This window comes from Mauremys reevesii, linkage group 11 (assembly GCF_016161935.1).
Source record: "Mauremys reevesii isolate NIE-2019 linkage group 11, ASM1616193v1, whole genome shotgun sequence".
Classification (NCBI taxonomy): Eukaryota; Metazoa; Chordata; order Testudines; family Geoemydidae; genus Mauremys; species Mauremys reevesii.
Window position 1 is genome coordinate 32,183,049 of NC_052633.1, and position 25,359 is coordinate 32,208,407.

The 25,359-nt window shown below is 40.4% G+C and overlaps 1 protein-coding gene and 1 long non-coding RNA gene across 3 annotated transcripts in view; one reads left to right on the forward strand and one right to left on the reverse strand.

Moving 5' to 3' along the window:
- LOC120374529 (calcium/calmodulin-dependent 3',5'-cyclic nucleotide phosphodiesterase 1A-like) overlaps window positions 1-25,359 on the forward strand; it is a 200,810-nt gene that overhangs the window by 55,720 nt on the left and 119,731 nt on the right. The window lies entirely within an intron of this gene.
- On the reverse strand, window positions 2,953-20,969 carry LOC120374421. 2 transcript variants are annotated; one of them, XR_005586083.1, is made up of 3 exons: window positions 20,748-20,969; window positions 19,060-19,227; window positions 2,953-4,961 (listed from the first exon to the last, which is right to left on the reverse strand). It is a non-coding gene; the product is annotated as an uncharacterized LOC120374421 (long non-coding RNA). The 2 variants fall into 2 exon arrangements; XR_005586082.1 differs by lacking the exon at window positions 2,953-4,961 and adding an exon at window positions 16,401-16,483.

Sequence of the window (25,359 nt, forward strand, 5' to 3'; positions counted from 1 at the left end):
TTTCTTTGAGCTCTTCTAGATATCTGTAACTAAAAAAAATAGAAATGTGAGAAAACCTTATTTTCAATCACTTGTCTCTTAAATGAGCTTGGATAGGCTCTCCGGATAAGACAAAGGGTTTTAAAAACTATTTTGCCTTGATAAACACTTTCTGGGCAAAGTGTTATTTTGAATTTTCAGTTATTACCCTCTGATTGTTCCATCATATTTCCTACCCTTACACATTTAGGAACAAATTCTGCCCTTATTTTCACGATACAACCTCATTGCACTCAGTAAGATGCATTCTACACATGGACATGAAAAGACAATGTACTATGTTGGGGAAAATGTGTCAGGTAGTTCTAAATCCCTGAAGTGGTGTAATTATACTGATATGGTGAGCATAGAAATGTAGGGCTGAAGGAACCTTAAAGTCATCAGGTCCAGCCCCCTCGGCTGAGGCACGACCAGGGGAACTAGACCATCTCTGATTGGTGTTTGTCGAACCTGTTTCTAAAAATCTCCTACAATGGGGATCCACAATCTCTCTGGAAGCCTAATCCACAGTTTAACTGCCCTTCTTAAATTAGAAAGTGTTTCCTAATATCTAACCTAAATCTCCCTTGCTGCAGTTTAAGCCCATCTCTTCTTTGCCCTCCCTTCAGTGGACATGGAGAACAATTGATCTCAGTCTTCTTTATAACAGCCCTTAATAGATTTGAAGACTGAAGAGGGACCCGATAGCAGTCTTCTTTTCTCCACACTAAATATACCCAGAAATATATAAACTCTCCTCATAGGTCAGGTTTTCTAAACTGTTTACCATTTTTGTTGCTCTGTTCTGGATGCCCACCAGTTTGTCCACATCTTTCCTAAAGAGTGGTGTCCAGATTTTGACACAATACTCCAGCTGAGGCATTGCCAGTGCCGAATAGAGCAGGACAATTACCTCTTATGTCTTACATATGACACCTCTGTTAATATACCCTTCTTTAGACTTTTTTGCCACTGCATCACATTGTTGACTCGTATCAATTTGTGATTCACTATAACCTACAGATCCTTTTCAGTAGTACTACCACCTAGCCAGCTGTTTCCTATTTTGTAGTTGTTCATTTGAGTTTTTTCCTTGCCAAGTGTAGTTCTTTGCACTTGTCTGTACTGAATTTCATCTTGTTGATTTCAGACCAATTTGTCAGGGTCATTTTGAATTCTAATTCTGTCCTCCAAAGTGCTTGAAACTCCTCCCAGCTCAGTGTCAACTGCAGATCTTATATGCGTAGTTTCCACTCCATTATCCAAGTCATTAATGAAAATATTGAATAGTAGCAGACCCGAGACTGACCCCTGCAGGACTTCATTAGATATGCCCTACCAGGTTGACAGCAAACCATTGATAACTACTCTGAGTACTGTCTTTCAACAAGCTGTGCCCACCTTTATAGTAAATTCATTTAGACCACATTTCCCTGGTTTGCTTTTGAGAATGTCGCATGGGGCTGTGTCAAAAGCCTTCCTAAAATCAAGATCACATCTACTGCTTCCTACACGTTCACTAAGCCAGTAACCCTGTCAAAGAAGGAAATTAGGTGGGTTTGGCATGATTTGTCCTTGACAAACCCATACTGGCTATTTTTTATAATCTTATTTTCCTCTACATACTTACAACTTGATTGTTTAATAATTTGTTCCAGCATCTTTCCAGCCTTTAAACTAAAGTTAGGCTGACCAATCTATACTTCCAGGGTCCTCTTTTGTTCCCCTTTTAAAGGTTAGATACTATATTTGTTTGCCCTTCTCAGACCTCCATGAGTTCTTGAAGATAATTGCTAAGGGTTCTGAGATTACTTCAGCTACTTCCTTAAATACCCTAGGATGAATATGAATATGAATATCATTAGGATCTTTCAACTTGAAACAAAGAATATTTAGATAAATTAGCTGTAACTTGTTCTTTTCCTATTTTGGCTTTCGTTCTTTCCCCCTTGCTCCTGCTGCTGTACTGTTACCCTTTTAGTGAAGACTGAAGCATTAAACACCTCAGCCACCTTGATGTTACAGCAAAGAGTCCTGTGGCATCGTATAGATTAACAGACGTATTGGAGCATGAGCTTTTGTGCGTGAATACCCCTTCTTTAGCCTTTTTTGCCACTGCATCGCATTGTTGACTCGTATCAATTTGTGATTCACTATAACCTACAGATCCTTTTCAGTAGTACTACCACCTAGCCAGCTGTTTCCGATGAAGTGGGTATTCACCCACGAAAGCTCATGCTCCAATACGTCTGTTAGTCTATAAGGTGCCACAGGACTCTTTGCTGCTTTTACAGATCCAGACTAACATGGCTACCCCTCTGATACTTGATGTTACAGTTATTAGTACTCTATCACTGCTAAGCAGAGGACCTATGATTTCCTTTGTCTTTCTCTTGCTCGTAATATATTTAAAGATCCTCTTATATAACTACCTGTGTGGACATTTTGGCATAAGAGTGGCTTTATCTATTTATTTATTTTTGATTTAGCAAACTCCTTCCTAAAGAAAATAAGCTAAACCAAAAAAGCACTCGTATTGGAATAATAGTGTATAAATTTTAAATTTGCACCTTAGATTATACTGAAAAAAACTTTCCCATATAGGCAAGGCCTAACAAACAAAAGGAAATTGTATCAGAAATACCAACAAGACCATTGCCAATGCTGAGGTTTTCTTAGGAAAACATTCGATGTTTTTTCCTCCTGGCCCCTCGATGCAGTTGAAATAATGAAAGACTCCCATTCAAAGACCAGTGTCTTTACATTTGCTCAGCACCATGCTAACTTAATTCAGAATTGTCTTACCAGAGGTTTTTTTCCATATAAATAGAACAAGACATTTTGGTACCACTTCCAGAATATGACTCTCAAGCAGAAAGCAGCAGATAAACTGTTTTCCTCTTCTGCTTCTTTCATAAAAGCATTTACTTCATGTAAAGGTTGTGAACTATGGGGTTTTTGGTTTAATATTAAAATAATTAAGTCACACATTTAATGTTTGGGGGGAAATCATCAAAGGTATGAGATCCTCATCCTCTTCTTTTTCTATAATAAGCATGTTACATCCACTGTGTGTTTAGTCACTTCAGCATGGAGAAATGAGTTCTTGGTACGATTACAAGCATCCTTGACTGATATAGCAGTAAACTGCTATGCTGAAACCAAACATACTGATACCAATCTTCACTATCCATTCATTAGCATAAGGATTTGGGAATATCTTGACTGGAGAGTCTTTCTTTTGTAGCTAGGGTACTTCTCACTTAGATTTATATTAACATACTGTATTGTCACTGCCTAACTTTTCCCTAAAAAGCTCTTAATATTCAGTTCATATTACTATACTTTGTATTCTAAGTGATGGAGCTTGCTCTTGCTCAGACAGGATCTTCATTAAAAATGCTGGCCAGTGGTAGCTGTCCTGCTCTTTATAAAGCCACAAATACAACAATCATTTCTATACTACAGTGCAGGATACTAGATTGACTCTGTGCTGCAATCCTTCTATTTTGGTATAACTTTGGCCATCATCCTGTTCTCTTTAGTCTGGGCTCCTGCTCCAGTGTGGTTCACTATGGCAACATTGCTGTGCTATCTACATTTGTAGCAGATCAAGCTGCTTCTGAAACATTTAAATAGCTCTTTCTGCTCAAGCAGCATGAACACTGCAGTGTTTCTGCCACTAATATCTATTGTCCAGAGAGAGAAAGAGCATGCACATGTGAAAGTATCTGTCTGGGAATAAGTGCTTAATTTTCAGAGTTTGCATTGATTTACATGGCCTTTGTCATGTCATTGTGTTGGAAAAGCTGTTTCTCCCTCCAGGAAAGCGACAGAGGGAATATGATTGACCTTGTGCAGCTGAACCAGTACTTCCACATCATGGCATTGTGGGTAAATAAATGTCATCAGGGCTCAGGGAAACATGCAGTTTTTGCTGGTTTACAGTAATTCCTGGATGTTACCATAGGTACCTCTATGCAACAGGAAAAATAGGACTTATGTTGTGTTCCAAATTCCTATGACTTTTTTTTTATATAGAAATAAGACTAATCTTTAAGAAGTGGAAAATGTTGGGATTTGTTTAAAACAAATATAGGTCAGCTAATTGGGAAAGAAAGCAACAGGTTGCCTGAACAAAATTGTCACTAAAGGTTGTTACGAGTGGACATATGCCTAGTGATTCATGGCTTGATGCCATCTACAGTGGTTACACAATGTTTCCGAGCTGATCTTTGGGGCCTGTGAAGATTTTGGGAACTAGAAATGTCAGGGTTAACCTCAGTATTCACTTTAAAAAAAAACTAGTTCCTAGACTCTTTCACTGAGTTTAAACGTGAACATTTAAATTAGTCACTGGAGTGTAAAGTTTCGTGGATGTCTTCTTCCAGACAGGGCCAGCTCTAGCTTTTTTGCCGCCCCAAGCGGCAAAGGAAAAAAAAAAAAAGATAAAGCCGCGATCGGCGGCACTTGGGCAGCTGCTCTGCCACGCCTCTTCATTATTTGATGGCAATTCGGCGGCCAGTTCTTCCCTCCGAGAGGGACTGAGGGACCTGCCGCCAAAGACCCAGATGTGCCGCCCCTTTCCATTGGCCATCCCAAGCATCTGCTTCCTGCGCTGGGACCTGGAGCTGGCCTTGCTTCCAGATGCCACTGATTATTTACTGTTTCCTCTCAATACATCTACTGTGTCATTCATGCCTACATACTCTTCAGCTTTTAGGAAGGACCTCAGAAACATCTGATTATGAAGGGTCATGCTACCCAGGACGTCCAGTGTTGCTTGTGTGTATTGCAGGCAAATCAAGCTCCAGATCAGCAGACTCTGTGCAGCTGAGCTGGCTGACCACAGAGGAGGAGTAACTCTAGCTTGAGATGTTATGTGGTCCTAGTAGACTAAGTTGACAGAATGGGATTCCTTTGTTCAAATTTTCACTCTTACTCTGTTGGTAAAATAGAAATTATTAGGCTCACCTGCACTTCAGAGGGCTGTTGTGTCAATAATTCAAAATGCTTGTAAAGTACTACAATTTACCATTATGTGCTACCCAACCCCAGCATATTTGCATACATTTCTCTTCGAAAAGTTTTCTTAGCATTGACAATTGTGAATGAAACCAAGTATAAGCAGCTGGAGTCTGAGGGTCTGATCCTATTTCCATTGTATTCAATGGGACTCTTTCTACTGACTAACATAGGCATTGGATCAGGCCTCAAATGAAAGCTGGATGGGACATCAGATCTGCTCAAGTGTGCATCATGTCTCCATCTAGTGGTTGATACATAGATGGTATAGAACAGGCGTCCACAACCTATGGCACGCATGCTGATTTGCAGTGGCACTCTGCTGCCGGCCTGGGGTTCCGTCTGTAAATGGCTTTCCATTTTTTGCAGTGCACTGTGCAATCTTGTAACTTCCTTCTGTAGCTTTGGCTGTTACACCTGGTCTAATTTCAGTTGCTGATGACTTATGACATGCAGGAGACCAGGCTAAATAAGCTGGTGGTCCCGTCTGGCCCTGGACTCTCTGGCTTATCTGGCCCCCATCACTACAGTAGCTGAGCAATTCACTATTTTTAAGACACTTACCCTCCCGGCAGCCAAGTGGGGCAGGGCAGTTGTTCCCATTGTACAGAGGGAACACTAAGGCATGAAGGAGACATCCACACCATGATAAAAAACTCGCCACACCAAGTCTCAGCCTGGGTCTGCTGACTCAGGCTTGCAGAGCTAAACTAGAACTTTTTACTACTGGTGGTGTAGGACCTGTTATTTTGGAGCAGAGGGTCCGAGTTCTATAGCTGACACAACAGATATGCGTGCACTTTAATTGGTGATTGGCTATTTGAATGTGTGCAGCCACAGATTGTGTTACAGTATGATATGAGTAACTAGCAATAGTGACTTCAGGTACTGGACCTCTTGAGTATTGAGATTTATTCGGTAAAGTACCTAGCAGAATAACCATTAACAAGTAAAAGATTGGTCCTTGCCCTAAAGAGGTTACAATCAAGACTTTAGCTAAAAAGTGAGTCTACCAAAACAATTTGGAAGTGTAGCAGTAGAGGGGTTATAATAACCTAGCCATAGGGTTATCCAGTGACATGTGCGTATCTTGATGGTTTCATATGGATTTGTATGTGACAGTACCTCCAAATACCTAGTTAGACAGGAAACCTAAAAAGATGATCTTGATAGGAGCAATTCTTAATAATTTACTGGATTGCTTCTGATCTGCATAATAATAGAATTATTATTCCTTTTTATTAGTAGGCACCAAAGACAGGAAAAAAGAGACTAAGCTAAGCTATGTTAAATGCCTTTGTCTCAATAAGCTTTGTAAATCTCGATACTCAACAGGAATCTGTGCAATTGAAATTTAAGCCTTAAAATCCTATCTTCTGTGATATAGTTTGAAAAGTCTCTGTATAAACTAAAAAGAATCTGTAGTATAGATTGAGCATAACTGAGCTGCAATATGCAATTTATGTTAATGCTTATGCAGGGTATTAACCTTGATGCCATGCTGAGCAGATGAGGCGCTCATTTGGAGCACTTGTTAGAGTTCTCTCACTTGTTCTGTGTATCAAAAGCCAATCAACCAGTTTTTTAATTTAACTACAATGACTTCAGGTAGATCCAAATTAGAAGGAAAACCAAGTTAGAGTAAAAGGGCCCCTTGTGCCCAAGCTGTGTAAACTCTTGGGGGGGGGCAGGAATCATCTTTTTGTTCTGTTTTGTAGAGCACCCAACACAATAGGGCACTGGTCCATGACTGGGGCTCCTGGGTGCTACAGTTGTACCAACAATGATTGATTAATAGTAATCCAGTATCACTTCATTTGTGAGTTTAGTTTCTAACTATCTCCACCTGCTACAGTTGCCAAATGACAAGACTTTGCAGGACCAAATTCTGCCCTCAATTGCCAACCACCCATCCTAAGAGGTGGAACATTTTATCTGGATCCTCAAGGTGCTGGACAGCTGTAGAATAAATTGGGACTGTACATGTGGGTAGGTTCCTTCCCCCTGACTTACTATGGGTGCTCTTCTGACTATTGGCCAGCCAGAGGGAAATGGGAGCAGATTTGCCTTTCTCCCTGTTGCTCCATTTTAGCTGTAACCACCCTCCCTTTCCATAGCTATATGCTATAGGAACTGTAGTATTAGGATGCTGTGGGTCTGACCAAGGGCCTGTTCTAGGATCAGGTGGACTTTTTTTTTTTTTCTCATTGAGGCCAAATTGGCTGAGGCTCATTAGGCTTTTTTGCCTACCTCACAGTATCATGAACCCACAGGTTAAATAGGGATAGGACCTACAAATGTAATAGTAGAGAGACAAGGTTGTGAGGTGATATCAGTTATTAGATCAACTTCTGTTGGTGAGAGAGGCAAGCTTTCAAGCTTATACAGAGTTCTTCTTCAGCTCTGGGAAATGTATTCAGGGTGTTGCAGCTAAATACAAGGTGAAACATATTGTTTAACATAAGTAGTTAATGCATATTTCAAGGGACCATTGAAAGTGAAGTGGGCCATTAACATGTCTCCTGTCATGGGGGGAACGGAGGGAGAGGGTTAGTGGGTAACCAGATTTGTTGTAATAAGGCATAAATCCAGTGTGTCTGTTCAGTCCATGATCTAACTAGCAAAGTTATGAATTTAAGCTCCCAGGCTCATCTTTTGAAAGTGTTGTGCAGGTTTCACTAATGGACAAAGTAAAGGAGAAACCCTCACCGACTAAGACCCCCTGTGAAGGAGACAGAAGATACCAAAGAGGGAAGGATGAGAGAATTCAGCCAAGCAAGCTGAATCCTGAATCCTAGGGGTAGGCCAGAGAGAGTCTACCGTGAGTTATGAGCTATGTGATAGCCCTGTTAACCCCACACTGGACCCACTTAACAGTCTAGTGGGTGGAGATGGGGAAAATTGCACCCCTTCCCTGATGTTAAGTTTAATAAAGTTGTGGTCTGCTCCTTAAATCCATCACTGTGTCTGTCCTTGTTCATTTGCGTGTCCTGATCACTTGTGCAAGACTACTGAAGATAAGATTGCACAGGTGTAATGGAGGCAGAAATTCCTACTTTTCCACTGTGTCCATCACTATAGTACCTAAGGACTTTTGCCACTCTGTCTGTGACTGAACTATAGACCCTGCTGTTCAGGAAGGAAATAACACTTTTCAAGAACCCACACTTTAATATGAGCCATTTGGCAGGATTTGGGCAGATGTGAAATTCTAACAAAAAAGAAAATTGGAGATGCAGAAGACTGAGCTGACTAGTGCATTGCTATGGTGCAGAACAGGGGGATGTTTTTTATAAACCGAGCAGGAAATGGTAAGTTAAATATGTTGGGGAGCTGGAGGTATCTGTTCTTTGTGATCAGTGTCCAAGCGGATAAAGTTCCATAGTTCAAGCCACCTGGTGCGGTACATAAAGGTCTTTGCATCTACCCCGTGGCTTGAAGAACGTGTTTGGTGATAAATTACCAAGCTGCTAGGTTTGGTAGAGGGCTTATTTCTTGAGAGTGAGTGGGATTAGTGGCCAACCCCCAAGAAGCTCATGGGAAGAGTGACTTTGGAGGAGTGTTAATTGTTCCTTTGGGAAATTCTGTGGGTGGCTGTTGGAGGCAGATAAAAAATAATTTTGCTGCAATCAACATTGTCTCTAGAGAAGATAGTAGGAGGGATGAGAGTATTGATGAACTTTTGAGTTACAGGGTTTAGAAGGCATCTTCAGAAGCAATGTTGCAAAGTATTTGGGAGGTGGTTCTCCTACATCAGGCAAGAGGAAATGAGTCTGTTTTCTTACATTAGTTTAGGGAGAAAAAATTAAGAGGTAGAACCAGGTGAGGGAAGAAAAGTTATGTTTAAAGTTTAGGGAGCGTGAAGTTTCAAAAGGTAAAATTTGAATGTGATCTAACAGTAGTATTGGATGCAAGGGAGCCAGTTTGGCAGGACAAGGTAAGCTAAGAGAAGTATTAGCTAATAGCAGTTAAGCCCAGGAGTCAGTAACAGAATCAACTACGCATAACTTTTTTTTCAATTGCTTAACTACACACTATTAAAAATCAGACGTTTGCTCTCCTTGACAGCTGTAGAAACTGCCACAACCTTCATAGGCAAAAATCTAGCTCCACTGCGCTTAATGGGAGTTATAATTTCTACAGATGGGTATTGTAGCAGGCGATACTTTTCCGGCCAGGCATCGATGAAACTGAAATGAAGTTGTAAGCACCACATCAGCTGATGTCATTACAGGCACAGCACGAGGACTCCAGTGACTGAGCCATTCTCATATTGCTGAACGAGGGAGCAACTTTGACGGTGTCATCATCTGAACAGCATGCTGAGCTGACTAACCAGAGGGAACTTATAATTTACAGTAATAAAGTTTAAAGGGATGTAATAAAACAATTACAGGCTAAGACATCTTAATGGTAATGTATGTAAATAGACATGCATTAGAGGCACAAGTGATTCCTGACAGTGAATAAGAAGATTAGAGTGTGTTTTGTGAAATAAAGATTGGATCCCTAGTTGCATCTGTACTTTGTCTTTTAATCAAGCTCATCTTGCCTCTGCTAAAACTGGATTCATATTCTTATCCTACCATTGTGCATGCTGTGGGAGCAGGCATCCTGCTTTCTTATCACATCACAGTACGTGGTATTGGATCCAATACTGCCTGGGGGAATGCTGAGGAGTTGGAAAGATTATGCATACATGCTCTCTGGGTCACTAAGCTCAAGTGAGGCAAGTGTCACTGTTGGCACTAACTTTGCACAGTGTTTGTGTTCCAGATTTGGACAGTGATTGTCACTAGCCCTGTGATGCGTGAAGCAGGAGGCTTTTTGTCTTTTCTTCTACTCATACCTTGCTCAGTTAACAGGATCTGCCCAGGTTCTGTGCAAGGAGCTGCATGTAAATTACTGTTGATTCATTGTGACAATTGTGGCTTATTAAACTCCATCACGTAGGAAGATGGAAGTAGCTCCCTGGGCCAGGAAACAAAGGTCTAGTCCTGAAGAAAGAAACCCTGGCAGCAACCAGACCTTGGAGGAAGGCCTGAGTTGGGGCTCATGTAGTCTTGTTTTGGCATAATTTATCCTACCTTTTTTAATAAAACCGGGCTTCGGGGGGTGGGGTGGGGGGAGGAATTTTGTGTGGGAGCTCAACAAGCTTGCACCCCCGCTCTTTGCATACCTAGGTAGATGTGGAGATCATTACAATCTAGCTCTTAATATTAACTTTTGTGTTCTGAACAGTGATGGTTGCATGTGATAAACTGTCAGTATGACTCTCTTCCAGATGAACATTCAAGTAGGCGTAAATGCCATGATAAGCATGCTGTTTTCATGTATCTGCCGAAAGTTATCTCCTCTTTTGAGTCTTATATAACTACACTTTACTTTTGGCTGATGAAATAAGAGTGTTTAATTTTAAAGTATTTTTTTCTGTATCCAGCTGTATTCAACATATGTTCAAGATTGGAAAAGGTTTTCCCTTAGCATACTAAGATGAGTATTTTTTTGTCCTTGAAATTATTTACTAAACTTGAGGCTGCTACCATTTTTCCACATTACCAGTTAAGTAGGCACAGTAAACTGAGGTTAAATAAATCAACGACAATTGAATCTGTGATATTCTGTAGAAAAAGCAATATATGGGTCCCTTCCTGTTATATGAGAATAACAAAAGACAAGACTCATCCATTAGATGCTGTGGCATTGCTTGCTCAGTCTACCCACAGTACATCTAGGTGGCTGAACACATCCAGATTCATAGACCTGTAAGGCAGATAAGACTTTAAAATACATATTATTTATGTTCACTTTGGCCTTTATTCACATCAGTTCACAGAAGCTAAGCAGCAATGGTGGCTCCTAAAAAATAAATAGCAGGAAAACAGAAAATATAGTATAGAAGCTGAAACCTATCTCAAAAGTTAATATGCATTTAACAGTTTGTCTATGGCAACTTGTATGCACAGTCATGGCAACTGGGAGTTGCTTGATTAACCTGAGGAACTGCGTGTGACTTAGTTTCCAGTACTTTAAGAAAACAGTAAGTTACAATTTAATGTCAAAAATTACTTTAGAAACATGACATTGTGGTGATTAATTATGTAATCACTGCACTTGAAATGTGGTTAATGAGCCAACCATATCATCTAAATTTTGTGTTTAAATACTTCTATAAATGATTAGTCTACTAGATGTTGCTATTTTCCAGTGTCTTGATGGGCAACTTTTTTTGTTTGCTTTGTTTTTTGGGGGAACACTCATGCATGTTATGCTTTATGCTTCTCTGTTTTAGTGCCAGGTTTGTTTTCTTTGTCGGAAGCTTTTTTTGCTGTGTATGTGCATGGATCCAGACCTGTTGCTTGTTTGGTGCAGCAAGAAGTTCACATGCTTAGGAATTTTAGTATTTTGTGACTCTGGAGTGCTTCAACTTGAAACTTTTCACTCGATTGTTTTATTTGGTGTGTGGGTGTGTGCGCGCACGCAATAGAATTGGCTGTAAGGAGCACCACACCCATAAACACTTCCTTTTATATTTTCTGTTTTTTAACCTCAGCTGGTGGGGGGAGGGAAACCTATTATTGTCTGTACCTTGTGTTTTATGTATCTATGTGTATAGACGCAGTTCTGAGAAAAGCTATGGATTACTTCACTCACTACTGAAATCTGTCCCTCTTTGTGGTGAAATACAATCAGTATTTAACAACACTATGTGACAGTTTAGGACACAAACAGAACAATGTGATACGTTTCTAACTATAGGGTGATGTTTAGTCCAGGAGCGTATAATTAAGTAGTGTTGTACAGTAATCTTGTAAGTATTGATATATTCAGACAGGAAATGTTTGTATTCTAAATAAAGCCTACAGTACAGTCATAGAACTGATTAGGTATCCAAAAACACTGAAGAAATGTAGTTACCAATGTTGAATTAAATTAAAGAAAAGGTTGCTGTTAGCCTGCTGGATAGAAAATCTGTTCCATGAAATGTGGGAAACATACTAATGCAAGCACTCTGAACCAAAACAAAACCCCACCAAACCAAACAAACGTTCATTCTCGTGAGGTGTGACAACTGCAGAAGGAAAACCAATCCGGTATCTTCACATTTCAAATAGACATCAGTTTTTATATCGTGTTAATGAGAATCTTAGGAAAAAACTTTCTTTGCAGAGAAAAGAGATGAGGAAACAACTAAATAATTGTTGTGTCCACAACCCAGGCACTCATATCTTGTAGGGACTTTTATTTACATTAAAATAACTAAAGAGATATTGAGAGCTCTGACAGCTTATTCACCAGTCGTGCCACATATTTAGTTGCTAGCATGTTAGTTAAATTTTTAGATTTCACTACTAGTAGTGTTGATTTGTCTAATCATGATTCACTGACATAAAATGAGAAATTCCAAATGATCTGAATTTAAATATGCTACGTTCTGAGCAATTTACATGAAAACTTAGTGGCATTAAATCCTCACTTTCTTTAGCCCTCACTGACAATCCAAGTGATCATTTCATGGAAAGATTTGTACTGTAGTTTTCTATCCTTCCTTGTTAGGGTCAGTAACAGCTGCTTGAACTTTAGTCTATTCATGTCATATCAGTGTATGGAAAATTCAAAACAAGACTATATGCTAGTTTGAAACTTCTAAGAGCTTCTTTTTCAGTTCCTACTGCAAAACATGAAAAGCAAAAGAGTCAAAGCAAAAGTTATCCAAACTTCTTATGGTGCCCATGTGATCATCAGTGCTGAAAGGCCACAAGGAGAGAGCTTGAAAAGACACAGAATTCTTAGGGGAGGTAGGAGAGAGATGTTCAATACCTGGATGGGTGTGTCCAATCTCCTTTCTTGGATTTAATTATTTTAAATCAAAGTCTCTAAATGTGATTTTATTGGTTTACTTATCAATAGCAAAGCAGCACTACTGTATGAGAATCTGTACTCAGAAGGGACATGATGTGTCTGTCTAGGCTTTAAACGAAGCTCTATGTGAAACTCAAACAAATGCTGGGATATTTTTATGGTATTTTAATGCTGTGTAGGCACTACCTTCCAAAGTCTTTTAGTAGGACTTAGGTAAATAACTCTTAAGAACTTTAGAAAATCCCACCCAAAACCACTAGTGTAGATGAGAGGTAGATTCTCTGGGAAAACTGTTCCCAGAGAGTAACTATCAGTGGTTCACAGTCATTCTGGAAGGGCATAACAAGTGGGGTCCTGCAGAGATCAGTTTGGGGTCCAGTTCTGTTCAATATCTTCATCAATGATTTAGATAATGGTTTGTGGATGATACCAAGCTGGGAGGGGTTGCAAATGCTTTGGAGGATAGGATTAAAATTCCAAATGATCTGGACAAACTGGAGAAATTGTCTGAAGTAAATAGGATGAAATTCAATCAGGACAAACGCAAAGTACTCCACTTAGGAAGGAGCAATCAGTTGCACACATACAAAATAAGAAATTACTGCCTAGGAATGAGTACAGTGGAAAGGGATCTTGGGGTCATAGTGGACCACAAGTTAAATATGAGTCAACGGTGTAACACTGTTGCAAAAAAAGGTGATCATCATTCTGGGATGTATTAGCAGGAGTGTTGTAAGCAAGACACACAAAGTAATTCTTCCGCTCTACTCTGCGCTGATTAGGCCTCAGCTGAAGTATTGTGTCCAGTTCTGGGTGCCACATTTCAGGAAAGATGTGGACAAACTGGAGAAAGTCCAGAGAAGATCAACAAAAAATATTAAAGGCCTAGAAAACATCACTTATGAGGGAAGATTGAAAATATTGGGTTTGTTTGATCTGAATTTAAATATGCTACGTTCTGAGCAATTTACATGAAAACTTAGTGGCATTAAATCCTCACTTTATTTAGCCCTCACTGACAATTCAAGTGATCATTTCATGGAAAGATTTGTACTGTAGTTTTCTATCTTTCCTTGTTAGGGTCAGTAACAGCTGCTTGAACTTTAGTCTATTCATGTCATATCAGTGTATGGAAAATTCAAAACAAGACTATATGCTAGTTTGAAACTTCTAAGAGCTTCTTTTTCAGTTCCTACTGCAAAACATGAAAAGCAAAAGAGTCAAAGCAAAAGTTATCCAAACTTCTTATGGTGCCCATGTGATCATCAGTGCTGAAAGGCCACAAGGAGAGAGCTTGAAAAGACACAGAATTCTTAGGGGAGGTAGGAGAGAGATGTTCAATACCTGGATGGGTGTGTCCAATCTCCTTTCTTGGATTTAATTATTTTAAATCAAAGTCTCTAAATGTGATTTTATTGGTTTACTTATCAATAGCAAAGCAGCACTACTGTATGAGAATCTGTACTCAGAAGGGACATGATGTGTCTGTCTAGGCTTTAAACGAAGCTCTATGTGAAACTCAAACAAATGCTGGGATATTTTTATGGTATTTTAATGCTGTGTAGGCACTACCTTCCAAAGTCTTTTAGTAGGACTTAGGTAAATAACTCTTAAGAACTTTAGAAAATCCCACCCAAAACCACTAGTGTAGATGAGAGGTAGATTCTCTGGGAAAACTGTTCCCAGAGAGTAACTATCAGTGGTTCACAGTCATTCTGGAAGGGCATAACAAGTGGGGTCCTGCAGAGATCAGTTTGGGGTCCAGTTCTGTTCAATATCTTCATCAATGATTTAGATAATGGTTTGTGGATGATACCAAGCTGGGAGGGGTTGCAAATGCTTTGGAGGATAGGATTAAAATTCCAAATGATCTGGACAAACTGGAGAAATTGTCTGAAGTAAATAGGATGAAATTCAATCAGGACAAACGCAAAGTACTCCACTTAGGAAGGAGCAATCAGTTGCACACATACAAAATAAGAAATTACTGCCTAGGAATGAGTACAGTGGAAAGGGATCTTGGGGTCATAGTGGACCACAAGTTAAATATGAGTCAACGGTGTAACACTGTTGCAAAAAAAGGTGATCATCATTCTGGGATGTATTAGCAGGAGTGTTGTAAGCAAGACACACAAAGTAATTCTTCCGCTCTACTCTGCGCTGATTAGGCCACAGCTGAAGTATTGTGTCCAGTTCTGGGTGCCACATTTCAGGAAAGATGTGGACAAACTGGAGAAAGTCCAGAGAAGATCAACAAAAAATATTAAAGGCCTAGAAAACATCACTTATGAGGGAAGATTGAAAATATTGGGTTTGTTTAATCTGGAAAAGAGAAGACCGAGAGGGAACATAACACTTCAAGTACATAAAAGGTTGTTACAAGGAGGAGGGAGAAAAAATGTTGTTCTTAGCATCTGAGGGCAGGACAAGAAGCAATGGGTTTAAATTGAAGTAAGGGAGATTTAGGTTGGACATTAAGAAAAACTTCCTGTCAGGGTGGTTAAGCTCTGGAATAAATTGCATAGGGAGGTTGTGGAATCTCCATCACTGGAGATTAAGAGCAGGTTTGACAAATGCCTGTCAGGGATGATCTAGGTAATACTTAGTCCTGCCATGAGTTCAGGGGACTGAAGTAGATGACCTCTCGAGGTCCCTTCCAGTCCTATGATTCCCATGATTATAAATAAAAATTTAATTAATGGCCAGCTCTTCAATTTGTGTAAACTGGTATAGCACAGTTGACTTCAATGAAGTCTGCATCTCAAAGAATAAACCCAGGTGGTTGTTCTCCATTTCCTTCTGTAACGTAGTGATGCGGGAGTTCTTTCTTCTTCCTTGATTCCTGGAGTCTTCAATGAGTTCCTGCAGTTCCTTTGGTTTATGCAGCTAGGTGGTTCTCTGGATCTCTTCCCAGTTCATATCTCTGTTGGACGGGTATTTAATTTCTTTTCCTGAATTGTCTTCCACTTCTTGTGCAATGCCACTGATGTCATTTTCTATGCTGGAGAGTTAATATCCACCTTTGCTGGCACTGTTAAATGAAGCTTGTATCACCATTGGCTGCTCCTCTTGTTCTTAGCTGTTGGCCTAATAAAATATGCTACAAGGGGTTGGGAAATGTCCCAATAAGTTATGGATAGACTCCAGCCTTTTAATTTTAAAATAAGCTCTACAAGAGAGTATAGAATGACTCATCACTTCCTAGCAAGCATAATTATCAGTGCAATCATCATTCATTATCTATCTGCGCCTTAAAATGTGCTAAATATTACTGTAAATGCAGGAAAATACACAGTGAAAAATTAACAAGCACAGGTGTGCAATTAAAACAGGAAGCAGTCGTGATTTCCAAGTCTGAGTACTGCCTGTCTAAGAATGATCGACAAGAAAAAAAGTTACTATTCTCTAGAAGCTGTGTATTGTAAGGGTTAGGAGACTTGTAAGGAGATGGGAAGTAAACTAGTCTCATCAGCCGCTTGGACTTTATTGCAAGCTGACGACCAATTTTTTTGACATTTCCAGTCTCTGTCTGCTGGTAGATCTTTTTACCCCCTGCTTGGAATGGCATCTCTGGATTCTGGTGAAACAAGGATTACACCTTATAAACCAAGTTGCTGGGTTTCTTACCTTGTTTTAGTCAATTACTAATGAATTGACTATAAATAAATGAGAACAGGTATGCTTTTTTTAACCAGATATGTCTACATCTTCTCTCTATTGTGACCCTTGTTTAAAAAAAAAAGTTAACAGATTCTGGTTATAAGTGAACAATTACACAAGTAATTTCATGTTTAGGGTCAAATTCAGATCTGGTGAAAACTAAATATATCCATTCATCAGATGGTAACTTACTTATATTTGAAGCAGTTTGGGGAAGGGACTAGCTCTTTGTTCTCTATTTAGCCAGCATTTAGCACTATGGAGTACTGAGTCATGACTGGGGTTTTTAGATGCTACTGCAATACACTTAATAAATGGACAGCTTCGCTACCCTACAGTGCATCAAGACAATTAGGCAAAGCTTTCTAACCATAGGAGTGAAGTTCTGGAACAGCCTTCCAAGGGGGAGCAGTGGGGCAAAAAACCTAACTGGCTTCAAGGCTGAGCTTGGTAAGTTTATGGAAGGGATGGTGTGAAGGGACTGCCTATAATGGTGTGTGGCCCATCGGTGACTGCCAGTAGCAAAAATCCCCAATGGCTGGTGATGGAACACTTGATGGAGAGGGCTCTGAGTAACTACAGAGAATTCTTCCCCAGGTATCTGACTAGTGGGTCTTGCCCACGTGCTCAGAGTCTAACTGATTGCCATATTTGGGGTTGGAAAGGAATTTTCTCCCCAATCAAATTGGCAGAGACCGTGTGGGGGGGTTCACCTTCCTCTGTAGCATGGGGCACGGGTCACTTGCAGATTTAGTGTAAATGGTGGATTCTTTGTCTTTAAACCATGGTTTGAGGACTTTAGTATCTGAGCCAGAGGTTAGGGTTCTGTTACAGGAGTGGGTGGGTGAGATTCTGTGTCCTGCAATGTGCAGGTCAGACTAGATGATCATAATGCTCCCTTCTGACCTTAAAGTCTATGAGCCTTTCTATGAGCTTGCATTGTCCAGAAGGAAAGAGATGGCAAGTACAAGACACACATTTCTGGGGAAAGTCTGGGACTAGAAATTTGCTGGTGTTGCTCTGCGGTGTAATTTAAGGGGCAAAAGTACTGGCTAAAGTACTCTTGCAGTATAGCTGGGAGTAATTTTCATGCTGGAGGCTGTGTGTGAGCAGGCCAGAAGTGGATGTTCTCACAGCGAAGCAATGTAAAAGGCACCCCAGGTTGGAAAACTGAGGGGACACAGCTATTCATTGGCCCAGATTATATCCTGGGGAATGTCACAACAGGGAAATCCTCAATTTGTATGTGTAGGGGAGGCAGGCAGTAGGGCGGGATGGACAGGGGTAGGCGGGCACAGGATTAGCACTCCTCGGAATTAGGGGGACAAGACTGGTGGTTTAACCCCGTTAATCCCTCCCATCTAATTTGTGCTATGCTGTTGCTCTTGTTTATTTTTGATAAAACAAAACAGCATTCCCAGACAGGCTGGTGCTTTAGAATGAATATTATATTGTCTCTACTGGCTAGGATGATTCTGAGCTTAGGAAAAGCTTTTCTTTGACTTGCAATAGTTGTACATAGGGAAATTAAATAAATGGATATTCTGTACATATGCGTTTCACTTTAGACTCCTGCATGTTTATCCTTTGTAAACTTCAAAATAGCCTGAAATTATAAAGAAAATAGCCTTTCTAAAATGCATTAATTCTGCATTAGAGTAAGTATACGAGTGGGAAGACGTCTGAATAGTTGCTGTGTTCCTACATAATTTTGCAGAATGAAAGACTAGTTATGTCCTTGACTACTACTTGTGGCAACCTGTGAGAAGCTGGCTTTTGAAATTATAGTGCTATTTTCCCTTCTCACACTCCATGTTCCACAGCAAAGGGTCTTTTATTTTCCTGCATAAGCAGCTGAAACAAAAAAGATGTTTTTCATTGCATCGATTTATATTATAATGCTGCTTATCTTGAAAGGTTGCACTGTGCTAACTGGAGAGGGCAACCTGGTTTTCCCATGTTCAGATGTTTGAACATTTTGATTCTAATTCCCATTTATTGGGTTCACATGCTACTTAAACAAGAATGTGGGAAAGGAGCAGAGAGGGGGAGAGAGGAGAGTCCATTGCAAAAATAGGATGAAACATGAGTAGAGAGTGGGCAGAGCATTTTTTTTTTAAAACACAGACACACACGGGCCCAAATCTAGCATCTGCCCCGGAATCAGTTCTGGGCTGAAATCTTGGTGGTCTGAACACAATGGCAGAACTCCCGTTGATGTCAGTGGGATAGGATTTCATCCTGGTGTAAGTAGGAGTAGCTTCATAGAAGCTGATGGAGTCACTCCAGGGCTGGATTTGATCTTCTGAGTTTTAGGAAAACATTTTTATTTTCTTTAAGAACTCAAGTTTGGAAATTATGGCCTTGACTGAGTCCAATTCTCAATAGAGAGAAAATAAATAACACAAATTCTTTCAGATTAAAATATAATATCCCAATGCCTATAAACTGTAATGGGTTATGTTTTCACTAAACTGATGCAAAACTGCTCACCAATGACATCTATGGATGTTGAGTTGCTCATTTAGGGCCTTTGAAAGTCCATTGAAAAATCCATATGTTGACTCCAGTTGGCATTGGATCAAGTCTCTCGAGACTTTGCTGTAACTTCATCTGAGCATGAATCCGAGCAGTCAGCATGCATCTTTACCCTCCAGTATTCTGTGTGACATACAGTGTGAAACAAGCAGGATATTATCTGAACTCAGCAAAACTGCCTCAGTGGTAATCAGACATTTGCATTACGAGCATTTACCAACATGTGATGTCACCCCATCTAAAGGCAGCACTACCTCTGCCATTCACAAGGCACTTTTCTATTTGAAAAGCTTGCTGGTCATAAGGAAATGAAATACTCTGAAACCACAGCTCAGTAAGCCAGCATGATTAAGTACAGTGGCTGTCTGCTATGAATACTCTTGGTCCTTCAGTTTCTCTTAGTGTAATCTGCAGATGTGTGTTTGCATTACAGACTCTGAATAAATGGCTGTGGTATCAGAGGCAGGGTTTGCCAGCATACTGGCAGAACCTAAACTTTCCTTTGCCTGCATAGATCACATAATAAAATTCATCAAGCAATATTATGCAGACTCAAAATCTGTCAAGAGTTTGAGTGATGGAGTGACAGGAACCACCTGCATCTCTCATGATGTTCTAGGATCAAAGTACCGATAGGATTTTGCTGCAGCATGGCAAAAGGTGAGAGTTTGGGAGCAAAGCAAAAATGCTGGGGATAATTTGATGTCCATCTAGTGCCTATTGTCACTTGAAAAGCAGTTCCCAATGTTTATGTTGAAGCAGTGCCATATTTATTAAGGTGGCTACTGAAAAATAATAAGGCATGTATCCACTAGATGACAAAATCAATATGAAGCAAGTGAAACTGATAGCTAACCAGGAGGGAAAAGAGGAGTACTATAAGAATTTTATTGCAGAAACATAGGTAAACTCATAATTAAAGCAAAGGGCAACAGTTTGGGAAGTCAGCACTGAAATGAAAGGGAGAATATAGTCTCCTGGAACAAGTGGAAAATAGGACTTTGTGTAAAGCAATTTTAATCAGTAGATCTCAAAACACCTTACAGAGGAGGTCAGTAACACTTTCCCCATTTTAAGAGATGTGGAAACTGAGAGACAGAGGGGAAGTGACTTGCCCAAGATCACCCAACAAGGTAGTGTAAGGGACAAGAATAGAGCCCAGTCGCCTGTGTCCCAGTCCAGTACTATGTCCAGTTGGCACTATTTCCAATTTGAGGAGAGAAAAGTCAGGATAGCTATGCTGTTAACCTATTGAAAAAGCCACTTGCATTTGGTAGCAAAAGTGAGAGAAGCACTTTCTGAGAAGTGTATAACTTTCACCATAGGCACAGCTCATTCATCCAAGGTTATGTACAGTATTCACAGTAAAAGGTGGACTCATTGTGAAGCTAAAATCCAAGCATGCTCACATTCAGGTGCCACCAAGGAGAGGTATGTGAATTAGTTATTGGTCAAAAAAGAACAGTAATGATATCCTGAGTGTATTTCCAGCTTGTGAAGCAGATGGTTTCAAACACAATTTCTGAAATGGTTGTAAAAATGACTTTGTCTCGTCTACACTTGCAACCAAATAATATTTAACAGTAGTTTAGTTGGAACTGAAGTATGACTCACTGCTAACTATTGCCAGTATTAATACTTACCTCCATTATAGAGCTTTTAATCTTCTAATCTCAAAGATCTTCACCAAGGAGGGTCAGTATCATTCTCCCCATTTTTGAAGGTGGGGAAATTGAGGCACTGGGGAGACATGACTTGCCCAACGTCACCCAGTAGGCCAATCGCAGTCCAGTTTACTGTTCTAGACAGACCCTTAGATGCAGAGCTGGCTCCAAGGGTTTTGCCACCCCAACCAGCCAAAAAAAAAAAAAAAAAAAAAGCCCGATCGCGATCTGTGGCAATTCAGCGGGAGGTCCTTCGCTCCGAGCAGGAATGAGGGACCCTCCGCTGAATACCTGAAAGTGCCGCCCCGCTCCGGAGTTGCTGCCCCAAGCACCTGTTTGATAAGCTGGTGCCTGGAGCCAGCCCTGCTTAGATGCGAAGGTTCTCTTTTTTTCTGCCAAACGGATTGAAATGAGAGGATTAGGTGGCTATGTTTGTGGGGATGCTGCATGCACGGAGTTCTGAGGATAGTGACACATCCTGCTCCATAGTTACTGAAAACCATTGTATAATTCTGAGTCAGCAGTGGTACAGCATGCCTGCGCTGTGATTGGTCGAGGCTATTCCATTTCAATACCGTTGACAAACAGTCATTCTCTCTATCAGTTCTACATGAAGACCCAGACCAATACATTTTTTTCCCATGAGAGCCAGAGCATCTCTAGGGGTGATATTTGTCCCCCGCTTTTTTCAATAAAGATTTTTAGAAAGAAAATTAGAGTTTCTAAGGACATATCTGTTATGATTCCTGTTGTGTTTAAATCTCTGCCTTATTAGCATAAGCAAAGTGATTTGTGCTAGAATGTTTTGTATTCATAATTTTCTGTTTTTCACAATGTATCCTTATTTTATTTCTATTGGTCTTACACCTTTCTCCATGGCCACCGTCTTATTTTTTTTCTAAAGATTGCTGTGCTTAAACAGCCCTAGCCAAGACTAGCTCTCACCTCTTTCACTTCTCCTTAAGCTATACATTTATGTGGAATGCCTCAGTGAATCTACAGTTTTTCAGTGGTTCATGCAATCTTGTTCTTCACAACACTTTCTGGGAGGTAAAAGAATCTAATACGTGAATTCACATAACGAATCTGTTTTTTAATTATCCATTTCTCCACTGCATTGCTCCAAGTGTGAAGAATTCTGTAGTTAAATGACACTTTACAGACAAGCAGTGTGGGCACAGGCACTTGCTTATACAGAGTTCTCACAAGTCAGTGAGGAACCCAGTTTCATAAATGTCCCAACTGCTTTGTGAGAGAGGCTGATAAGTGAGCAATTATATTTTTAGTACCTGTCATGTAGTCATTAATTATAAAATGATCATTTCATTTTACCCACTATTTAAACGCTTAAAGTTCTTTCTTCGTTCCGTGAACTTGCAGAAGAAAGTCTCACATTCTAGACCAAATCAAAATCAACATACTCTTAATTTCCTGAGATGGTCTTTAACATCTTGCAAATTTCATCTAAGATAGATATTATGTTGTTAGCTATGAATGTTTAGATCTGCCACTAAGGGATATAGAACAAGGTCGTAAGAGTGTGTGTAAACAGGAAATTTAGCCAGTCTTGCATTCACCCCAGCCATGGTGTGCTGGATCTCTGTAATCTCTACAATATTCAGGGTTTCTTCAAATATTAGAACTTGCATCCAAGAGTTTTAAGCATGTTGGCTGAGGAGCTCATTGGGCTGTTAATGGTAACCCTCTCACCCCAAGAAGTCTTGGAACACCAGGGCAGTTTCAAAGACTGGAAGAAAGCTGATTTTGTGCCAATTTTTAAAAAGGGTAAGTGGGATGATCTGGGTAATTATAGGCCTGTCGGTCTGATGTCAGTCCCAGGCAAGATAAATGAGTGGCTGATCCAGGACTTGATTAATAAAGAATTAAAGGATAATTAATGCCAATCGACATAATTTCATGGAAAATAGATCTTGTCATACTAACTTAATATATATATTTTAAAATTATATCTCAAGTTAGGTTGATAAAGGTAATAGTGTTGCTGTAATATACTTTGACTTCTTTAAGGTATTTGACTCGGTACTGTATTATATTTTGATTAAAAAAATTAGAAAGATTAACATGGCACATCTTAAATGGATTAAAAACTGGCTAACTGCTAGGTCAAAAAAATATAGCCGTAAACACATAATCATTATTGAGCGTATGTGCTCCTAGTGAAATCCTGTAGGGATCAGTTCTTGGCCCTGCACTACTTAATATTTTTATTACTGACTTGGAAGAAAACAAACACAAAATCAGAGGGGTAGCCGTGTTAGTCTGGATCTGATTAAGTGGATATTTACCCACGAAAGCTCATGCTCCAATACGTTTGTTAGTCTAGAAGGTGCCACAGAACTCTTTGCCGCAAACACAAAATCATCACTGATAAAGTTTGCAGGTGATTTTTTTTCTACCACAAAAATCAGGGGAGTGGTAGAAACTGAAGAAGACGGGTGACTGATAGAGCTATCTGGGCCTCTTATAAGCTGGGCTCAGGCAAACAATATGCCTTTTAATATGGCTTAAATGTAAATGTATACATCTGGGAACAAAGAATGTAGGCCCTACTTAAGGGATGGGGGAATCTATCTTGGGAAGCAGTTACTCTGAAAAAGTGTGGGGTTCCTGGTGGATAATCAGCTGATCATGAGCTCCCAAAATGATACAGTGGCCAAAAGGTCAAATGCAATGTTTGGACAGATAAACAGGAATCTCAACTACAGTGGTTATTGTAGAGTGGTTATTGTACCTCTGTATTTAGCACTTAGAACAGCTGCTGGAATACTACATCCAGTTCTGGTGTCAACAGTTCAAGATAAATTGAACAGTTTGGTGTCAACAGTTCAAGATAAAGTGATAGATTCAAGGAGCTTAATCTATTTAGCTTAACAAAGAGAAGGTTAAGGGGTGACTTGATTAGTCTGTAAATGCCTACATAAGGAACAAATATTTAATAATGGCCTCTTCAATCTAGCAGCGAAAGGTATAACACATCCAATGGCTAGAAGTTGAAGCTAGACCAATTCGCACTGGAAATATGATGTAGGTTTTTAATGGTGAGAGGAATTAACTATTGGAGCAATTTACCAAGGTTTGTGGTGGATTCACAATCTCTGACAATCTTTAAATCCAGATGGGATGCTTTTCAGAAAGCATTGCTCTGGGAATTATTTTTGGGGAAATTCTGTGGCTCGTGTTACACAGGACATCAGACTCTAGATTATCCCAATGGTCTCTTCTGGCCTCAGAATCTAGGAATCTATGAAATAGTGTCAGTCTAACAGATGGGTTAATTTACATGGACTTTATTAAACTTGCACAGAGAAAGTTCCAGCACCATGCTTCAAGGAATTGTGGGAGGGGATACGAAATTAGAGCTCTGTGTGTCTCCCTGCTCCTCCTACCTTCCCTTAATTAATTATGCAATTGGAATCATGTACACAATCTGCCTGGAAACAGCTTATTCTCTAAATCAGGGGTGGCCAACCTGAGCCTGAGAAGGAGCCAGAATTTACCAATGTGCATTGCCAAAGAACCACAGTAACCTGTCAGCAGCCCCCCATGCCCCCAGTGTCTCCCACCCGCCAGCAGCACCACCAATCAGCACCTAACCCTCCATCCCTCCCCTCCCGCTCGCCACAATCGGCTGTTTTGTGGTGTGCAGGAGGCTCAGGGGGTGGGGCAGGGGCCTTGGGGGAAGGGTGGAGTGGGGCCATGGGCTGGGGCAGAGCCAGGGGTTGAGCAGTGAGCACCCTGTAGCACACTGGAAAGTTGGCGCCTGTAGCTCCAGCCCTGGAGTCAGCGCCTATGCAAGGAGCTGCAGATTAACCTCTGAAGAGCTGGGTGCGGCTCTGGAACCACAGGTTGGTCACCTCTGCTCTAAATCCTTCTATTGAATCACTACAAAAACACACTGCAATAAAAATCATTGCTTCAGGTTCAGCCTGCCCCTTATGCAGGTGGGAAGGGCCCAATGATTCCTTCTCCTGTCCCCACCTTGTGTGGTCCATGTAAGGAGCAGGTGGAATTCTAGTCCCTGCTCCCTCCCTACTCCCCCAAGGTCGCACTGAGCACCAAAGAGAAAAGGGAGGGCTGGGATCATGGTTCTCCATGCAGAACTAGTGCAGGAGCAGAGCAGGCTGTAGTCCAGGCAGAGTGCTTGCTGGGTGCACTGGGGAGTATCTTGTGTTCTACTAGAATGACTCTGCTGCTCTCGGGATGCCTGACTGTGCATTACAGGCACTATCAAGCCCATTATTTGTAGACAAAACCAGAGGACTGCTAGTGTCTTGGATGTTGTGACTGATGTACTATTGACTCTTCCTATCATCTTCCTGAAATGACAGCAAGCAAAAAGCACATTATTTAGGCTTTTGAATGTCTTCTAGCTTAGTTATATTTCTTCTAGAAAATGCGTTATCTTATTATGTCTCCCAGCTTTAGATTTATTTTTTTCATGCAGCTGCAGCAATGTTAACCTAATGCCACTCTGATTGGGTAGTTATAATTGCCAAAGCACAGTTTTATGGAAACTCTTGGATTTATTTTTTTTAGACCCAACATACCAAAACACACCACACACATACAA